Source organism: Haliotis rufescens, unplaced genomic scaffold (assembly GCF_023055435.1).
Source record: "Haliotis rufescens isolate VD_foot unplaced genomic scaffold, xgHalRufe1.0.p SCAF_13, whole genome shotgun sequence".
NCBI lineage: Eukaryota > Metazoa > Mollusca > Gastropoda > Lepetellida > Haliotidae > Haliotis > Haliotis rufescens.
In genome coordinates, this window is record NW_025963813.1 from 26,067,390 (window position 1) to 26,072,603 (window position 5,214).

Sequence of the window (5,214 nt, forward strand, 5' to 3'; positions counted from 1 at the left end):
CTACAACGGTTTGACAGTTGAGAAGCTGAAGACAGAGTTGCGATGCCCTGGAGCAACTACACGCGGGAAGAAGATCGATTTGATTGAAAGGTATGTAATTGTACAAGAGACTTGCCAATTCTGTGTCAGTTTGCTTTGAATCTTCGAACAGTCTTTGAATGAAAATTGTTGTTATCGATAAACGAAACGTCAGGGGTGTGCAAAATTCATTTAATTGAATGAAAACCCGTGCATGTTGGTGAAATCGTAAATAAAGCATGCGTAAATATCTTTTACCCATTATGCTATGTCAGTCGTCTACAGAGCATGAACTGGGGCTATAATGACTACATGTATGCAAAAGCAAAGACCATATACCGGCATATGGTCTCTGGCAAAGCCAGTGGTGTATGCATTCACTCAATGTATCAGACTAAAATATATCAAAATAAATAGTACCGTATATATTACCCTTTTGATATGGTTAAACTGTTTTAGCCATGTTATCTGATTGAATTGTTTTGTTCTGATTTGTAAAGGAGTTTCAAGAATTTTATTGATAAGTTTTTGTGTGATACAATTTATTTTTATTCTGTCTATCTTTGACAGATTACAGATGACCAGGCTGCAGACTTAGAGTCAAAGACAAGAAAGCAGGCCAAGTGTAACTTGTGGCATGAAGAGAGGAGATGGAGGTTGACAGCATCTCAGTTTGGGAAAATTTGCAAATGTACTACAAGGAGAAACAAAACTAAATTATGTGAACAAATTGTCTCTGGAAGAAAACTAGTTTGTAACTCTGTGAGGCATGGGTTACAGCAGGAACCCAAAGCTATTGTCAAACTTGAGATAGCCTGTAATGTTCATGTTCACAGTTGTGGAATGTTTGTTGACTCTGAACTCCCTTTCCTTGCAGCAACCCCAGACGGTGTCATTGATTCTAACACCATTGTTGAGGTTAAATGTCCTTACAGTGCTAGAAATGAGGTCATTGCTCCTGGGAAACTCTTTCCTTATCTTTGTGAGAGAAATGGCCTCATGCAACTGAAAGAAAACTGTCATTACTACTTTCAGGTGCAGGGTCAGATGTATCTATCAAAGCGAAAATACTGCTTATTTGCTGTTTGTACGTTCAAAGACTTCTTTGTTCAGAAAATATCACTCAATGAGGAATACTGTACAGGAAGTTTGATTCCCAGACTCTCATTATTCTTTGAGTCTTTCCTCAAGCCTTACATTGCTACTCACTACATTTGTTAAGATTCACGAACAGACATCCTTTTGTGGATTAATACATCCATGTGAAGACTGTGTATCTAAAAAGTACTAAGAGTCTTATCAAACTTACTTTTGCCTCAAAAATTATTTGAAATCAGTGACTTTTCACAGTTAAGGAATAAAAGTTTGTTCTTTTCAACTATTGAAATCTGGTGATGAGAATGATACAAATGATACAATTCTGTCATCTATGGGTATACTGACCGATGTATATTTCGAACACTGACCTTGGGAATGTGGTGGAGCTCCTTTGCAATGAAATTACATGACTGAATGTCAACCGTGTCATGGTGCTGTACTATTGCATTCATTGTTAAAGTGGTAAGAGAGAGAGATCCTAAGCACAGATCAACAAACAAATGTGAGACATTCAATGGTATTTTTTCATTATGTAATATCATGGGTACAGTGTTATGTACATATATTCATCATTTCAATTGTTAAAACACAATAAAGTTGTTATATTTGAACATTTCTCACACATTCCAGTTGTACTTTCAAGTTCAAGTTTGTATTCAGCCCAAAGTACGGTTACATGTTTGTCACTAAATATTGATCCACAATCTATAAACATTTCTACATAAATATGTTTACTTTGTGTGCATAATCCACAAACATCCTTGTACTATAACAACCGCTTTATTTGTACTTGTGTTAACAGACAATGTTCTCATGTGTACACTTTAAACTGTCTGAACTTGTGAATAACCCCACATACCTGGTCCATAACCAATGACTGGCACAATCATTCTGTCAACAATAAACACAACTCTTAAAGATATGTTTGCATTATATATAAATGTGAGCAAAATATTCATGGCTTTTCAGGTTGTTGTGCTAATGTATTTCTAACCAAACCCCATGAAGACTTTGTGGTGTCAAATATCCACAAGCACTTGTATGCTGATACAATTTAAATTATTTCACCTTTGAACCACTATTTTTCAATTTGTTTGAAAAGTCCTCCTCTGCAAAATACAATCATAATTGTTTCATCTAAATTTACATTCATAACATATTTGCCACAAAAGCTTGCTACATCTGATTTCTGCAATTTGACAATAGCGTCACTTGCATTCAAAATGCCATCAGCAAACATCAATGTGCTAATTTTATCAACTAACTCATTCACAAACATACCTTTGCAGTTTCCGGATTGTATTAGTTGAACAAGATCATTAAGGAACAGAGTAAACAGTAATCATACAGCAGTGAGCCGTGTCTAATACCTACCATACAGTCACAGTAGACAATCACACCTGTCTACTAGCAGTAAACTGTTGTACTTTCAATGCTATGAACAGACAACACTAGGTCATACAAACATACATGAATGTGTGAAGTATGTTTAGAATGGACATTTATTCATGCAAGTCGGTTTACAATGCTTGGGCGAAAGTTTGACAACATATAGCAAATTCGAACAATTCTAGTGCCTAGTGGAACTTTTGATGGATGAAGCTCCCTCTTAAGAATTTTGTAAGTTTTGCCAAGTCCAATAACACGCTCAATATGAATTCTCTTGGATGATACTCTGTGGTCGTGGACTACCCCTGGGGTTCAAGCTGACTTCGACCCTTGAGCATTGTTGGAGTGTTGACTTTTACATCTGAAGATGAAAATATGTCCTGCACCATAATGCCTCTGTCCGCCATAATACTGTCTCCTGCACAAAACACACCTGGCATGCACAAATCTGACCTCTCAATAATCTGCCTGTCACTTGTTGATCCACCATAACTGTCACTAACATAGGTAACAAGACCTCGAGGAGAACAACCAATCATAGTTTTCAGAGCGTTCCTGTTCTTGTACCTTAAGAAAGTGGCCCCCTGGTAATCTACATTGCCTGGCTTACAAATCGGAGTCTCAGTTGCATCTAGAATGACCTTTGTTGATGGGAAGCGCTCCTTGAAATTGTCTGGCATTGTATCTTGAACGGTGTCACGTGATGCCCATATGTTTAGCTCAGTCAGTTGGAAGTACAAAAAGTTTGTCCATGTGAGAATGAATGTTGATACAGTACTTTCACTGATATGAAACAACATGGAAAGGTCAAAATCATCTCTTGCCTGTCTGAATTTTAACAAAGTCATAAAAAGCTGATCTTCTGGTGGTATCAAAGAACACTGATATGAAAGATGATTGACAGAGGGGCCAAGTACATGAAAGAAATACATAAAATGATCATAATTGTCAAAGCCAGTGTAATACAAAACTGCTTTGTCATTATCAGTTATGTGATGAATCGAGAATCTGGAGCTCGATTCCGACAACAAGCTGCACTGTATGGCCACATCTTCTGTATGATCAACAGCATCTGACTGACAAATAATTTCATCGCATCCTGGTGAACAAATTTCAACCTCACTTCCCAGATCAGGAACATCTTCCACATCTATAACATAGTGTCTAGGTTTCCTTGGTTCATTCACTTTCTTAAAGGAGAACACTGTTGGTATTGCAACCCCTCTTCAATCGTCTTTTCTTTCCTGAAAATAAAATATATAGAATTATTTCAAAATATCATCAATTAAGGTTTTATCGTAATAAGGAATTTAGTTATTGTTCACACAGTAACAATAAACATGGTAAATTCATGAACAAATATTATCAATGAGGACATAAGCAAATTATTCCAAAAAAATGAGCAAAATTTAAAAAAAGGTGTTTATTTTAGTTGGGACAAATTTATGGGAATGAAATCTAAGCTAGAACATCTATTATTATTAAGATAACTTCATTTAATAGTATAGAACTCTATAATAGTAATAGAACTATATTTGGTCTACTCCTAAATAGATCGAACATCAACTTCAACAGTTTTTTGCATATATAAGCCTACTCAAGACTGGCATAACTTCAGGGTGGGAATAATTTAAATAGATTCTAATTATGTAAAATTTAATTTAACACGTAAAAAAGAATTGACTGAAAGTCATTCATCGCAATACATATAACTAATATTAGGACAATTTAAAAAAAAAAAATTTCAGTAAAATGCGGCACAGAAGACGACTGGCATATTTTTTTCTGCCAATATTTGGGTGAGCCCAATATTGTGCACCCAGATAAAAAAAAATATACCGTGACTAATACACTATATTCATGACTGATTTACATATCACAATTACTGAATATTGTATTGCATTTGGTGGGTCACCAATACCAGATTCTGAGGTACAGGACAATAATAACATTAGTCCGTTCATTCGGTTACTAACTTCGTTGCTAATGACGCTTACCGGTGTCCGATGGCTTGTAGTCGCTGTCAAGGAAGAGATTACGACAAACCACTGAGTATGGACTTGGTTTCCATAATTTCTTGGATGCCGGATCCTCTCTTCTAATCGCCACACGCCATTTTATGCAAATATCCGGATCTTGAGGAAAACCGTGGCCGTCAGAACGACTGTCACATTGCGGAACGCAAGAGCGCGAAGGCATTTTGTATGTAAAAATAGCATACGGAGCTGGCAACAAGGACGGAAATTCCGCAGCGCCCCCTGGACCGCTGTTTCGTACCGGTGTTTGCCATTTGTAGACATTAATTAGCAGTGTCTTCAGCGTAAAAAGTACTGCAAACAGCTTCAGTAGCAGAGCCATTAGTGATGTCATTTGATTGTGACGTCATGGTAACCAGTGACATCACAATGGTCTGCAAAGCATTGTGATGTAATGTCATTGCAGCGATATCTACAGAGTAGATACAGAGTAGATATCGCTTGATCTCATCCAAGCGATATCTCCCGTGGGAGCCAGTTTTGGATGATAAACAGTTTTATTACTTGCCCGTGAAGAGATCACCCGTTTAATAAACATAAAGCTGTATTACACATTGTGTAATACCAAAACGCATGCTTATGTACTCTCGGAACACGTTTCACGAACAAATATTGAAAGCTCTCAAAATCCCTTGGCTTAGTCAACGACATTGCGTATGGAGTTGATAGATCA

The 5,214-nt window shown here is 36.8% G+C and overlaps 1 long non-coding RNA gene across 1 annotated transcript; it reads right to left on the bottom strand.

Annotated features, from left to right (window-relative positions):
* Positions 1-1,932: 1,932 nt before the first annotated feature.
* Positions 1,933-4,688, bottom strand: LOC125378623. Its single transcript, XR_007220411.1, has 2 exons — positions 4,503-4,688; positions 1,933-3,749 (listed from the first exon to the last, which is right to left on the bottom strand). It is a non-coding gene; the product is annotated as an uncharacterized LOC125378623 (long non-coding RNA).
* Positions 4,689-5,214: the final 526 nt, after the last annotated feature.